Source organism: Cherax quadricarinatus, chromosome 35 (genome assembly GCF_038502225.1).
Source record: "Cherax quadricarinatus isolate ZL_2023a chromosome 35, ASM3850222v1, whole genome shotgun sequence".
Classification (NCBI taxonomy): Eukaryota; Metazoa; Arthropoda; class Malacostraca; order Decapoda; family Parastacidae; genus Cherax; species Cherax quadricarinatus.
Window position 1 is genome coordinate 32,020,182 of NC_091326.1, and position 16,457 is coordinate 32,036,638.

General features: G+C 41.8%; 1 protein-coding gene across 1 annotated transcript in view; it reads left to right on the forward strand.

Moving 5' to 3' along the window:
* Positions 1–2,989: 2,989 nt before the first annotated feature.
* LOC128686848 (uncharacterized) overlaps positions 2,990–16,457 on the forward strand; it is a 315,805-nt gene continuing 302,337 nt past the window's right edge. The window contains exon 1 of the mRNA XM_070091491.1: positions 2,990–3,129. The gene's annotated coding sequence lies outside the window, so the exon portion shown is untranslated. The remainder of the gene's footprint in view (positions 3,130–16,457) is intronic.

Genomic DNA, 16,457 nt, shown 5'->3' on the forward strand with positions numbered 1-16,457 from the left:
AGGTTGTAACCTGGGATCCATATTTCGTTGTCCAAGTGATCCTTTATGTGGGTCTCAGTGAAAGCCGCGAACATTGCCTTTGCCTCTGCAAGCAGTCCACGGATGAAAGGTATTTTGTTGTTTATTGCTGGCTTTAGACCCTGTATATTTGCAAAGAAGAATGTTATCGGACTGGTGGTATTGTTGGTACTGGGGGGGGATTTTTTTTCCGGCATTAGTATCTGTATCTGTTGGTTTGGAGTGGAGGCCATCGACTGTGGTTCCACTCCAGGAATGACTGGATTTGGTGTACGATTTCTGCCATTTCCTGCCAGTTTTTTTTCCTTCCTGGCACTAAAAAACCTCTCCCTCTTGAGTGGCTGTGGCTACCCAGGTTTTCCCATGGCCTGGATGTTTTGTATCTTTTTGTCCCCTTTAGATGGTATGCCTGGCAATTTAAGTTATAGCACAGTCTTTCCTGTACTGAAGAGGTACACATTTCAGGGTGAAAAAGCTTACAGGAAGGGAGTTTGCATTTTCCTGTTGTCATATGGGCATGACATTTTCTAGGGTGGTCATAGTTGCATGTCCCATCTGTTTTTCCAGATTTCCCATGCCAGCAGATACCAAGTGCATAGTATGTGCACAGGCTTGGTTTCCGTTTGCCTTGGGTTTCTGTGACTGTATTCCCTGTTGGTGCATGTTTCCCTGTCTTATTCCTATCCTCCTTAGCACCAACAATGGAGCTCCCACCAGTTGTTTTTGGTAATTTATCCTCACTATTGCTATTGGAGTCCTCTTGTTTGCTATTTCCTGCGGTATTTCTGGTTTGCAATATTGGTTTTATCTTATCTTTGACTACACTTGTTTCCCTACTATGGCTCCTGTCCTCTATGAGGTCATTTATATGTATTCCTTCCTGCGTATAATTCCCGACTACCTGGACAAAATCTCCAGCTTCACCATTACTGTCTACCAGGACAGTATCTCCAGCTTCACCATTTCTGTCTCCCAGGACAGCACCTCCAGCTTCACCATTACTGTCTCCCAGGACAGTATCTCCAGCTTCACCATTACTGTCTCCCAGGACAGCACCTCCAGCTTCACCATTACTGTCTCCCATGACAGCACTATCAGCCCTACATTTACTGACTACCAGGACATCACCTCCAGCCTTACAGTTTGTGACTACATGGCCAGTATCAAGGGCAGTACCATTCAGCCCGGACTTTTTATGTTCCCATCTGTTGTAGAAAGCTTCCAGGTTTTCTATGAAAGCAGCTTTGATGTTATCCTCTTTTAATACCCTTGTGATTTTAGTCCACAGATTTTCCTCATTTGGGCATACCCAAAAACACTTCTCTGTTTTAATACTGCTTGTAGCTAGTTCTGGGATATCTGCACAAGGAGCGTGACACCAATTTCCACAAAAATGACAATTTATCCATGTGGTAGCCCGTTTGTTTGACTGACCACAGACTACACAGCTTCATAATGATTTGAATGGTTGATTTACTGCAAGTCTACTAGCAACCTCTTGAATATTATATTAATAACCTTAAATGAAGCTCTAGCTATTTGTATTTCTGTTTCTAACTCTTTTTGTATATTGGACAGCTTACCGTCACGTTCCTGATTTTTAATGTTTGTGTTTATAAGGGCGCCTACAAACCCATCCGTTTACAGTCTGCTTTATTGTCCAACGAAACTGTTTGAAACCAGTCCCGGGTTCGGACCAGTCAAGGGTTCGGACCAGTCAAGGGTTCGGACCAGTCGATCTGCTCTGATCAGTGGGTCACTTATTTAAAACATACTGGTCGGTGATTTGAGCTAACACATGAAGGATCTACTGGAAATTATCTACCCGAGTAATATGTGATTTGACTGATACAAAAGTATAACTTGCGTGTTGAAGAGCCGGTGATATCTGGCAGCTCCTACAATGACGTACAGTCGACCTCTTTGTTTATCAATCGCTGTATCTGGCTTTTCTATTTTTGTTTTTCCGTCTCCACCACAATAAATGCTATATTATCACTATAGTTGACTGGTGCAAATTTTGGAGGAAGGACGCTTTTTCTGTAGTAATATGACAAAGAATCCATCCTGCGTGATAGAATATGACAAGGAACCCATCCTGCGTGATAGAATATGACAAGAACCCATCCTGCATAATAGAATATGACAAGAACCCATCCTGCGTGATAGAATATGACAAGGAATCCATCCTGCGTGATAGAATATGACAAGAACCCATCCTGCGTGATAGAATATGACAAGGAACCCATCCTGCGTGATAGAATATGACAAGAAATCCATCCTGCGCGATAGAATATGATAAGGAACCCATCCTGCGTGATAGAATATGACAAGAACCCATCCTGCATAATAGAATATGACAAGAACCCATCCTGCGTGATAGAATATGACAAGGAATCCATCCTGCATGATAGAGTATGACAAGAACCCATCCTGCATGATAGAATATGACAAGAACCCATCCTGCGTGATAGAATATGACAAGGAACCCATTTTCCGTGATAGATTATGGCAAGGAATCCATCCTACGTGATAGAATATGACAAGAAACCCATCCTGCGTGATGGAATATGATAGGAAACCCATCCAACGTGATGGAAAATGACAGGGAATCCATCCTGTGTGATGGAATATGACAGGGAACCCATCCCTCTCGATGGAATAAGCCAGGTAAGTCATCGTATGTGACGAGTGACCAATGTAAAACATGTGTAACTCTTGCTGTAACCTTGTAAAATTTCATAGAATAAAGTAGCAACACAAAGTTGTGTATCCCATCAAACAAGCAGAAGCTCCAGTAAGCGGGTCGTCGTATACCTAAGACCTGCCTCAAAAGAAATTTTGCATATCTCCTGGCAAACAAAATACCACCAGCAGATGTATAGAAAATGGGCTCACTGGTTGCCCGTGGGAGGGTGTGAGAGGTGGTTCGTTCAGCAGAGTGAGTTAAGCTTGTGACAGTGTTGTCTTGACCACACTAGTGTGTGTGCGACAGTGTTACTTTAACCACCAGTGAGCGTGCGAGTGTTGACAACCAGTGAGTAAGGTGAACCACGTTGGGATCAAAGTAATCACTCAGCGGACTTTGCTAACTATATTTGAAGTTATAAGGTAAAGTAATTATTTAATACAATATTTGTTTATATTTAGCAAAATAAATTTCGCCTGATAGCTTGCTAGACATTCCCAAGATTCCTAGAATATTCATAGCAAGGAAGATATTGTACTTTCAAATATACGTGGTGTTGCCTACATGTTGCCACTGATGCACAGAGACCAAGCAACTATAGGGAAATGTGTACAAGTTTCTTGTTAGGGGTTGCAGAGAGGTATTCCGAGTCACATGTATAAACCAGAGCAGCTCAGAGGTAGTCAATAATTCCGAAGCAAGTGTCCACCCATAGGTTGATCTCAGCGGTGCCTTTATATACCCTATGGCAGGTCAGATGATATGGTAATTATTCATGATGTGATGATGACTTAAATGCCTCTAGCTGGTTGAAAGTGACGAAACGTTATCATGTACATAATGTAACACAAATAACCCGCATATAGAAGACGACGTTTCGGTCCGAATTGGGCCATTTACAAAGTCACACATTGTAAATGGACCAAGTCGGACCGAAACGTCTTCGTAAGCTCCTTTCATCAATATGCGGGTTATTTGTGTATCCTGGAGTTTACCTGGAGAGAGTACCGGGGGTCAACACCCCCGCGGCCCGGTCTGTGACCAGGCCTCCTGGTGGATCAGAGCCTGATCAACCAGGCTGTTGCTGCTGGCTGCACGCAAACCAACGTACGAGCCACAGCCCGGCTGATCAGGAACTGACTTTAGGTGCTTGTCCAGTGCCAGCTTGAAGACTGCCAGGGGTCTGTTCGTAATCCCCCATATGTGTGCTGGGAGGCAGTTGAACAGTCTCGGGCCCCTGACACTTATTGTATGGTCTCTTAACGTGCTAGTGACACCCCTGCTTTTCATTGGGGGGATGGTGCATCGTCTTGCTTTCGTAGTGAGTGATTTTCGTGTGCAAGTTCGGTACTAGTCCCTCTAGGATTTTCCAGGTGTATATAATCATGTATCTCTCCCTCCTGCGTTCCAGGGAATACAGGTTTAGGAACCTCAAGCGCTCCCAGTAATTGAGGTGTTTTATCTCCGTTATGCGCGCCGTGAAAGTTCTCTGTACATTTTCTAGGTCGGCAATTTCACCTGCCTTGAAAGGTGCTGTTAGTGTGCAGCAATATTCCAGCCTAGATAGAACAAGTGACCTGAAGAGTGTCATCATGGGCTTGGCCTCCCTAGTTTTGAAGGTTCTCATTATCCATCCTGTCATTTTTCTAGCAGATGCGATTGATACAATGTTATGGTCCTTGAAGGTGAGATCCTCCGACATGATCACTCCCAGGTCTTTGACGTTGGTGTTTCGCTCTATTTTGTGGCCAGAATTTGTTTTGTACTCTGATGAAGATTTAATTTCCTCATGTTTACCATATCTGAGTAATTGAAATTTCTCATCGTTGAACTTCATATTGTTTTCTGCAGCCCACTGAAAGATTTGGTTGATGTCCGCCTGGAGCTTTGCAGTGTCTGCAATGGAAGACACTGTCATGCAGATTCGGGTGTCATCTGCAAAGGAAGACACGGTGCTGTGGCTGACATCCTTGTCTATGTTGGATATGAGGATGAGGAACAAGATGGGAGCGAGTACTGTGCCTTGTGGAACAGAGCTTTTCACCGTAGCTGCCTTGGACTTTACTCTGTTGACGACTACTCTCTGTGTTCTGTTAGTGAGGAAATTATAGATCCATCGACCGACTTTTCCTGTTATTCCTTTAGCACGCATTTTGTGCGCTATTACGCCATGGTCACACTTGTCGAAGGCTTTTGCAAAGTCTGTATATATTACATCTGCATTCTTTTTGTCTTCTAGTGCATTTAGGACCTTGTCGTAGTGATCCAATAGTTGAGACAGACAGGAGCGACCTGTTCTAAACCCATGTTGCCCTGGGTTGTGTAACTGATGGGTTTCTAGATGGGTGTTGATCTTGCTTCTTAGGACCCTTTCAAAGATTTTTATGATATGGGATGTTAGTGCTATTGGTCTGTAGTTCTTTGCTGTTGCTTTACTGCCCCCTTTGTGGAGTGGGGCTATGTCTGTTGTTTTTAGTAACTGTGGGACGACCCCCGTGTCCATGCTCCCTCTCCATAGGATGGAAAAGGCTCGTGATAGGGGCTTCTTGCAGTTCTTGATGAACACAGAGTTCCATGAGTCTGGCCCTGGGGCAGAGTGCATGGGCATGTCATTTATCGCCTGTTCGAAGACATTTGGCGTCAGGATAACATAGGATAGGCTTGTGTTAATCAAATTTTGTGGCTCTCTCATAAAAAATTCATTTTGATCTTCGACTCTCAGTCTGGTTAGCGGCTTGCTAAAAACTGAGTCATATTGGGACTTGAGTAGCTCACTCATTTCCTTGCTGTCATCTGTGTAGGACCCATCTTGTTTAAGTAGGGGCCCAATACTGGACGTTGTTCTCGATTTTGATTTGGCATAGGAGAAGAAATACTTTGGGTTTCTTTCGATTTCATTTATGGCTTTTAGTTCTTCCCGCGATTCCTGACTCCTAAAGGATTCTTTTAGCTTAAGTTCGATGCTTGCCATTTCTCTGACCAGTGTCTCCCTACGCATTTCAGATATATTGACCTCTTTTAGCCGCTCTGTTATTCTTTTCCGTCGCCTGTAAAGGGAGCGCCTGTCTCTTTCTATTTTACATCTACTCCTCCTTTTTCTTAGAGGAATAAGCCTTGTGCATACATCGAGTGCCACCGAGTTAATCTGTTCTAGGCATAAGTTGGGGTCTGTGTTGCTTAGTATATCTTCCCAGCTTATATCGGTTAGGACTTGGTTTACTTGGTCCCACTTTGTGTTTTTGTTATTGAAGTTGAATTTGGTGAATGCTCCCTCGTGACTAATCTCATTTTGTCGGTCTGGGGCTCCGCGCATACATGTCTGAACCTCAATTATGTTGTGATCTGAGTATATTGTTTTTGATATGGTGACATTTCTTATCAGATCATCATTGTTAGTGAAGATGAGGTCTAGTGTATTCTCCAGTCTAGTAGGCTCTATTATTTGCTGGTTTAAATTGAATTTTGTGCAGAGATTTAAAAGCTCGCGTGAGTGTGAGTTTTCATCAGAGCTGCCTCCTTGTGTTATTACTGCAACAGTATTATTTGCTATATTCCTCCATTTTAGGTGCCTTAAGTTGAAATCCCCCAGGAGCAAGATGCTTGGTGCAGGAGCTGGAAGATTTTCCAGACAGTGGTCAATTTTTAACAGCTGTTCCTGGAATTGCTGGGATGTTGCATCCGGAGGCTTGTAGACTACCACAATGACTAGGTTTTGGTTCTCGACCTTTACTGCTAAAACTTCCACTACATCATTTGAGGCATTTAGCAGTTCTGTGCAAACAAGTGACTCTGCAATGTACAGGCCAACCGCCCCCTTTTGCCTGTTCACTCTGTCACATCTGTATAGGTTGTAACCTGGGATCCATATTTCGTTGTCCAAGTGATCCTTTATGTGGGTCTCAGTGAAAGCCGCGAACATTGCCTTTGCCTCTGCAAGCAGTCCACGGATGAAAGGTATTTTGTTGTTTGTTGCTGGCTTTAGACCCTGTATATTTGCAAAGAAGAATGTTATCGGACTGGTGATATTGTTGGAGTGGAGGCCATCGACTGTGGTTCCACTCCAGGAATGACTGGATTTGGTGTACGATTTCTGCCATTTCCTGCCAGTTTTTTTTCCTTCCTGGCACTAAAAAACCTCTCCCTCTTGAGTGGCTGTGGCTACCCAGGTTTTCCCATGGCCTGGATGTTTTGTATCTTTTTGTCCCCTTTAGATGGTATGCCTGGCAATTTAAGTTATAGCACAGTCTTTCCTGTACTGAAGAGGTACACAGTTCAGGGTGAAAAAGCTTACAGGAAGGGAGTTTGCATTTTCCTGTTGTCAAATGGGCATGGCATTTTCTAGGGTGGTCATAGTTGCACGTCCCATCTGTTTTTTCAGATTTCCCATGCCAGCAGATACCGAGTGCATAGTATGTGCACAGGCTTGGTTTCCGTTTGCCTTGGGTTTCTGTGACTGTATTCCCTGTTGGTGCATGTTTCCCTGTCTTACTTCTATCCTCCCTAGCACCAACAATGGAGCTCCCACCAGTTGTTTTTGGTAATATATCCTCACTATTGCTAGTGGAGTCCTCTTGTTTGCTATTTCCTGCGGTATTTCTAGTTTGTAATATTGGTTTTATCTTATCTTTGACTACACTTGTTTCCCTACTATGGCTCCTGTCCCCTATGAGGTCATTTATATGTATTCCTTCCTGCGTATAATTCCCGACTACCTGGACAAAATCTCCAGCTTCACCATTACTGTCTCCCAGGACAGCATCTCCAGCTTCACCATTACTGTCTCCCAGGACAGCATCTCCAGCTTCACCATTACTGTCTCCCAGGACAGCACCTCCACCTTCACCATTACTGTCTCCCAGGACAGCACCTCCAGCTTCACCATTACTGTCTCCCAGGACAGCACTATCAGCCCCACATTTACTGACTACCAGGACATCATCTCCAGCCTTACAGTTTCTGAGTACATGGCCAGTATCAAGGGCAGTACCATTCAGCCCAGACTTTTTATGTTCCCATCTGTTGTAGAAAGCTTCCAGGTTGTCTATGAAAGCAGCTTTGATGTTGACCTCTTTTAATACCCTTGTGATTTTAGTCCACAGATTTATCTCATTTGGGCATACCCAAAAACACTTCCCTGTTTTAATACTGCTTGTAGCTAGTTCTTGGATATCTGCACAAGGGGCGTGACACCAATTTCCACAAAAATGACAATTTATGCATGTGGAAGCCCGTTTGTTTGACTGACCACAGACTACACACAGCTTCATAGTGATTTGAATGGTTGATTTACTGCAATTCTACTAGCAACCTCTTGAATATTCTATTAATAACCTCCTTAAATGAAGCTCTAGCTATTTGTATTTCTGTTTCTAACTGTTTTTGTATATTGGACAGCTTACCGTGCACGTTCCTGATATATATTTAATGTTTGTGTTTATAAGGGCGCCTACAACCCCATCCGTTTACAGTCTGCTTTATTGCCCAACGAAACCGTTTGAAACCAGTCAAGGGTTCGGACCAGTCAAGGGTTCGGACCAGTCAAGGGTTCGGACCAGTCAAGGGTTCGGACCAGTCAAGGGTTCGGACCAGTCGATCTGATCTGATCAGCGGGTCACTTATTTAAACCATACTGGTCGGTGATTTGAGCTAACACATGAAGGATCTACTGGAAATTATCTACCCAAGTAATATGTGATTTGACTGATACAAAAGTATAACTTGCGTGTTAAAGAGCCGGTGACTGCTGGCAACTCCTACAATGACGAACGGTCGACCTCCACCCTTGTTTATCAATCGCTGTATCTAGCTTTTCTATTTTTTTTTCGTCTCCACCACAATAAATGCTATATTATCACTATAGTTGACTGGTGCAAATTTTGGAGGAAGGACGCTTTTTCTGGAGTAATAATTGCTTCTCGTTGTGTATATTGCGACCGCTGGTAACTACAGGTTATATGAAATTCACAGTATATGTCTGGTATTTCAAGAAAAAAGAAACTAATGAAAGTCACTCCACTCCACTAAGTACCATTATAATACTGGTTAGTTGCTACTACAACACTGTAATCTGCTATTCACTGGTATCACGAGATTATATGTGAGTACACTAGCAGGCCAGGAAGATTATTAAAAACAGCTGACCTGTGGTAAGTTTCTGGCGACTTCTGGCACCTGCCTCTATAGGCTTATCACTTCATTTACAAATTCACCTGTTTTCAAATGACACTTTAGCCTTTATCATCAATATACTAGGGAGCCACTGTAGTATACACTATACACTATGTATACTCAATGCTTTCAGGGAGACTTTCTTTCCTCTGACACAAAGTTCAATTATTATTATTTTTTTCACACGGGACACAGGCCTATGATTCCCCTCTGGCAGTAAACTCTGCTAGGTAGTGCACACTAATTCTCCTTTTTTGACTCAGTATATAATGTTTTCCGGCCAAGATTGGTTCCAGGCGCTAGAGGGATGTATCGTATAGGATTGATGACACAAATTAAAGTTCTAGCACGTAAGAGCCACCGTGAAAACACGAGAAGGTGTATACACCGAGAGGTGTATACACCGAGAGGTGTATATCTCCATGTATATACACTCAAGGTTTACTTCAGTTCCTATTTTCGAGATTTAAGTATACATACAAGATAGTTTACATAGCATACACAGTATTAGTATAAAAGCAAGCAAAAGTAAGAGGTTGTAAATTATTTAAGTAATGTGTATTGTATACATATTGTATACATATTGTATACATATTACTTAAATAATTTGTACCTGTGTTAAAATATAAACTAATGAAAATAGAGAGCCGAGTGAACCGCTGTTTCTTTCAGTCGTAGTGAGTACAACTGAACATGAGTACAACTGAACATGAGTACAACTGAACATGAGTACAACTGAACATGAGTACAACTGAACATGAGTACAACTGAACATGAGTACAACTGAACATGAGTACAACTGAACATGAGTACAACTGAACATGAGTACAACTGAACATGAGTAAAACTGAACATGAGTACAACTGAACGTGAGTACAACTGAACATGAGTACAACTGAACATGAGTACAACTGAGCATGAGTTTCTTAAGTAGTAGTGACTGTGCTGACCAGTGGTTTTAGTGGTAGTGAAGCTGACCAGTGGTTTTAGTGGTAGTGAAGCTGACCAGTGGTTTTAGTGGTAGTGAAGCTGACCAGTGGTTTTAGTGGTAGTGAAGCTGAACAGTGGTTTTAGTGGTAGTGAAGCTGAACAGTGGTTTTTGTGGTAGTGAAGCTGAACAGTGGTTTTTGTGGTAGTGAAGCTGAACAGTGGTTTTTGTGGTAGTGAAGCTGAACAGTGGTTTTTGTGGTAGTGAAGCTGACCAGTGGTTTTAGTGGTAGTGAAGCTGACCAGTGGTTTTAGTGATAGTGAAGCTGAACAGTGGTTTTAGTGGTAGTGAAGCTGAACAGTGGTTTTTGTGGTAGTGAAGCTGAACAGTGGTTTTTGTGGTAGTGAAGCTGAACAGTGGTTTTAGTGGTAGTGAAGCTGACCAGTGGTTTTTGTGGTAGTGAAGCTGAACTGTGGTTTTAGTGGTAGTGAAGCTGAACAGTGGTTTTAGTGGTAGTGAAGCTGACCAGTGGTTTTTGTGGTAGTGAAGCTGAACAGTGGTTTTTGTGGTAGTGAAGCTGAACAGTGGTTTTAGTGGTAGTGAAGCTGACCAGTGGTTTTAGTGGTAGTGAAGCTGAACAGTGGTTTTTGTGGTAGTGAAGCTGAACAGTGGTTTATGTGGTAGTGAAGCTGAACAGTGGTTTATGTGGTAGTGAAGCTGACCAGTGGTTTTTGTGGTAGTGAAGCTGAACAGTGGTTTTAGTGGTAGTGAAGCTGAACAGTGGTTTTTGTGGTAGTGAAGCTGAACAGTGGTTTATGTGGTAGTGAAGCTGACCAGTGGTTTTTGTGGTAGTGAAGCTGAACAGTGGTTTTAGTGGTAGTGAAGCTGAACAGTGGTTTTTGTGGTAGTGAAGCTGAACAGTGGTTTATGTGGTAGTGAAGCTGACCAGTGGTTTTTGTGGTAGTGAAGCTGAACAGTGGTTTTAGTGGTAGTGAAGCTGAACAGTGGTTTTTGTGGTAGTGAAGCTGAACAGTGGTTTTAGTGGTAGTGAAGCTGAACAGTGGTTTTTGTGGTAGTGAAGCTGACCAGTGGTTTTTGTGGTAGTGAAGCTGAACAGTGGTTTTTGTGGTAGTGAAGCTGAACAGTGGTTTTTGTGGTAGTGAAGCTGAACAGTGGTTTTTGTGGTAGTGAAGCTGAACAGTGGTTTTTGTGGTAGTGAAGGTAGTGAAGGAGACATCGTCAAATCAACAGTACAAAACTCCAAGGTATAGGACGGTTATCCCTCAGTGACAGTCGTGGGAAAGAAGTGAATAGTTAAATAGTCAAGGTTAATGTTTTAGTAGCTGACCTATATTCAGCTGACTAGTGTACAGGGAGAGAATCATAGCAGAAAAAGCCAAATATATCTATAAACTCAAGGAAAGTCAGGTTGTAGGTGGCGTTACTCCCCTCAGTGTTTTAAAAATGGCTGAGTCAGCAGACCAGGTCAGGAGACAACACCACACAACCCCCGACAAATGGAATTGAGGGGGATTTGGAAGGATAAAACCATTGATTAAACCTTTCTGGTCTACCAGAATGGAAAGGAGTTAGAAGTTAATTGGTGAAGCCAGACTGTGAAGTGAGGTGGGAAGGGGAGTGTGTAATAAGGGGTTAACTGTAAGGGGTTTGTGAAGTTAAGGGAAAAGTGAGCAGTGAAGAGGGTTTTGAAGAGGAAATTTTACTAGTAATTCAGTGATGATTGCTAAAGCAGATACTAAGTGTACTAGGGACTGGAAAAGAGAAATAAATATTATTGTATATGAGTAAAAGAGCAAAGAGTGAAAATGGCAGGCATTAAGGGGTACAGGCTGCCATAATTATATTTATCTTTCTTCTTCAATTCCATGAAGAAAGAAATCGGTCATGGAGGCTGGAAAAGGTGAATGGAGTAACAGCGCCCTGGACAGTAAAAGCCCAACAGTTGCCATCCTACCAGAAAAGTAAATGTCACTATCGCTGCAAGGTATGGCAACACCGCATACCCAAACAAAAACAGTGGCACACAGCTCTTATTGTAGCGCTCTTAAGTGGTGATATCCAAATTAATCCAGGACCTCAAACTATTGTGCAGAGGCAAAACAGACAGATAAATGACGGCGATAATGACGGTCTAGTAGCTAAGGATGATAACCTTAACTCCATATGTAATGCATACATAGGTCAATGTGAGACAATACAGCCATTATTATCTCAAACACTAACAAACAGGTGCATACACTGTACTAAAGTACGCATGAAAAACAGAAAAGGCACCTTATGTAAAATGTGTAAGGGGTGGGTGCATGATGGATGTATGTACAATTATAGCAACGGTGCCAGAATTCATTTTGTGTGTAACAAATGCACTTTGGCACAGTTACCCTTTAGCAGTGATGACATTGATTTACCTAATTTTAATACAAATGACCCATTGCCATATATTGATGATTATGATTGTTTTATGAAAACAGGCCTTCACTTTATTCATGTCAATGCAAGATCACTTCTTCCTAAATTGGCAGAGATTAGGATTCTAGCTAACAAAATTAGGGCGGCAGTTATAACCATCTCTGAATCTTGGTTGGATGATACGCTGACTGACGACGAGGTCAAAATAGACGGTTACAATATAAAACGCTTAGATAGGAACAGAAAGGGTGGTGGAGTATGTGCCTACATTAGAAATGACTTAGCTTACAACCCAAGACCTGATTTAAATAACAATAAACTGGAGATTCTATGGTTTGAAGTGCTGCTTCCTAAGACCAAACCCATCTTAGTAGGAACTAGTTACCGCCCTCCAACCCAGGACCAGTTCTTAGAAGACTTTTCCAGAGTCTTGTCCGGAGTTGAAAACAATTGCGAGACAATAATACTGGGCAATTTCAATATCTGTTTTCAGCAGCAAAATAACGGGCTATGCAAAAGGTATAAGCAAATTCTAGGATTAAATAGTTACACTCAACTAATTAATACTCCAACCCGGATCACACAGTTCTCAGCCACCCTAATTGACCACATACTTTGTAACCGCTCTGAGAACATTAGTCAGTCAGGCGTCATTACCACAGGTCTTAGTGATCATTTCATCATTTACTGCACCAGGAAAATAACTAGGGATAGGATAGGCCTACACAGGACAATAAAAATGAGGTCAACTAGAAACTACAGTAAAGAAACACTGGTAAATAGGCTACACAATTGTGACTGGACAGAGATAATAAGTTGCACGGACGTAAACGATGCCTGGGAAAAATTCAAAACAATGTTCACTACCATCCTTGATAATATTGCACCAGTTAAAGAGGTTAGGATTAAACGAAGAACTGAACCCTAGATGAATACTGAGATATTAGATAATATGAAATTCAGAGACCAGCTGCTAAAAAGATTTAAAGCAAACAGACAGGATATTGCAGCACTAAATGAATTCCAAAGGGTGAGGAACAGAGTACAGAGACTTATAAAAAGAGCAAAAGCAAAGCACTATTGCTCAAAAATTGAAGAGTATAAGCATAACCCCAGAAAGCTCTGGCAACAACTAAAACAGTTGGGGTATAGCCATAAGCCAGTAGATAGGTCTAACATAGTACTCACTATCGATAATGAGGTATGCCACGAAACATCTAAGGTGGCAAATTGCTTTAATTCCTACTACACATCTGTTGCATCAACACTAGTAAGTAAACTACCAGCTGCATCAAATACCTTTAACACAGACTCTGATAAGTTTCAAACATACTATACCAATAAAGGGGTAACCCCAAACAGTTGTCAACTAGTAAGTGTATCTCATGACTTCATTCAAAAAGAACTAAGCAGGTTAAACCCAACTAAGAGCACAGGCCCTGATAACATCCCGTCTAAGTTCCTAAAAGATGGTGCTTCTGAACTGTCAATCCCTATTGCTCACATAATAAATCTATCAATAACCACTAATACCGTACCAGAGGGGTTCAAGGAGGCCAGAGTTACTCCTATCTTCAAGAAAAATAATAGGTCTGATGTAAGCAACTATAGACCTGTTAGTATACTCAGTATAATATCTAAAATTCTGGAGAGGGCGGTGTATTCTCAAGTAGTTAAGTACCTTAATGACAACAGCATTCTCCATAGCTATCAATCGGGCTTTAGAAGATCCTACTCAACCGATACCTCCCTTATTAATCTGATGGATTACCTGAGAACTGAAATGTCAAAAGGGAACCTCATAGGTATACCGGTAACCTTAGACCTGCAAAAGGCCTTCGATACTGTCAACCACAATATATTATGTAAGAAACTTCAAGCTATCGGTATAGGTTCTGTAGACTGGTTTAAGTCCTACCTTAGCAACAGGAGACAAATAGTCAAAATCAACAAAACGGAATCAGAACCCCTGCCGATAACATGTGGAGTTCCCCAAGGTAGTATTCTGGGTCCCTTATTATTCTTATGTTATGTCAATGATATGCCTATCAGTGTCAAGTGCAAACTCCTACTGTATGCAGATGACAGTTCTCTGTTAGTGACAGGTAAAGACCCACAAGATATTGCTAATGTTTTAACACTGGAACTGGAGTCCTGCAGCAAATGGTTAGTAGACAACAAACTATCATTACACCTAGGGAAAACTGAAGCCATTCTCTTTGGAACGAAACATAAACTGAGAAAGGTAAATAATTTTAATGTTCAGTGTAATGGGGAGCCCATCACTTTGGTTTCATCAGTAAAATATCTGGGAATCCCCTTTGACCCATGCATGTCAGGAGAATTGATAGGGAACAGTGTAGTAAAGAAAGCGAATGCCAGACTGAAGTTCCTGTATAGACAAGCACAGTGTCTACCTACTGAGGCTCGCAGGACCCTATGTCTAGCCCTTATACAATGCCATATGGATTACGCTTGCTCTTCATGGTACTCTGCCTTGACAAAAAAAAAAACTGAAAGATAGACTGCAAATCACCCAGAACAAAATCGTAAGATTCATCCTGGGGCTGGGACCAAGAGAGCATGTAGGCCAGAATGAATTACAGCAGTTGGATATGCTGAATGTTGAAGACAGAGTAAAACAACTGAAGCTAAATCATGTTTATAAAATTGCTCACGAACAGTGTCCAGAATATCTTGCTGTCAATTTTGTCAAGGTTGGGAACCAAAGCAATCATAGTACTAGGGGGAGAGAGCACAACTTTGTAGTACCCACAGTCAGTGGCCAGGCTTCAAACACCTTTTATTGTACAGCAATAAAGGAATGGAATAGACTACCCGCACATGTCAAAGCCAGTCATAGCATGAACCAGTTCAAGAAGACTGCCAAAAAGTGTCTGATGAATGTAGCTACAGAAAGGGAGGGGAATGATTTTCTATTTTTTAGCTAAAATACGTGTAAATTTTACCTTATTCCTAGTAATGACCCTCGTATTGTAGATAGTCTTAATGACCCTCGTGTAGTAGATAGTCTTTTTAGTATGATAATAAGATGTTATCTTCATTATAGAATAATAAGAAAATATTATAACCTTTATATTATAATAAGAAGGTAAAAGGACCCCAATGGAAATAAGTCACTCAGTCTGACTTTTTTGGGTTATCCCAGGTTCTCTACACATATGCTGCTATGTATGATAATTCTATGTAACTGTATTTGTGTATACCTGAATAAATTTACTTACTTACTTACTTACTAACAGTGATTTTTGTGGTAGTGAAGCTGAACAGTGGTTTTAGTGGTAGTGAAGCTGATCAGTGGTTTTAGTGGTAGTGAAGCTGTACAGTGGTTTTAGTGGTAGTGAAGCTGAACAGTGGTTTTTGTGGTAGTGAAGCTGAACAGTGGTTTTAATGGTAGTGAAGCTGAACAGTGGTTTTTGTGGTAGTGAAGCTGAACAGTGGTTTTAGTAGTAGTGAAGCTGAACAGTGGTTTTAGTGGTAGTGAAGCTGAACAGTGGTTTTAGTGGTAGTGAAGCTGAACAGTGGTTTTAGTGGTAGTGAAGCTGTACAGTGGTTTTAGTGGTAGTGAAGCTGAACAGTGGTTTTAGTGGTAGTGAAGCTGAACAGTGGTTTTTGTGGTAGTGAAGCTGAACAGTGGTTTTAGTGGTAGTGAAGCTGAACAGTGGTTTTTGTGGTAGTGAAGCTGAACAGTGGTTTTAGTGGTAGTGAAGCTGAACAGTGGTTTTAGTGGTAGTGAAGCTGAACAGTGGTTTTTGTGGTAGTGAAGCTGAACAGTGGTTTTAGTGGTAGTGAAGCTGAACAGTGGTTTTTGTGGTAGTGAAGCTGAACAGTGGTTTTAGTGGTAGTGAAGCTGAACAGTGGTTTTTGTGGTAATGAAGCTGAACAGTGGTTTTAGTGGTAGTGAAGCTGAACAGTGGTTTTTGTGGTAGTGAAGCTGAACAGTGGTTTTAGTGGTAGTGAAGCTGAACAGTGGTTTTTGTGGTAGTGAAGCTGAACAGTGGTTTTAGTGGTAGTGAAGCTGAACAGTGGTTTTTGTGGTAGTGAAGCTGAACAGTGGTTTTAGTGGTAGTGAAGCTGAACAGTGGTTTTAGTGGTAGTGAAGCTGAACAGTGGTTTTTGTGGTAGTGAAGCTGAACAGTGGTTTTAGTGGTAGTGAAGCTGAACAGTGGTTTTTGTGGTAATGAAGCTGAACAGTGGTTTTAG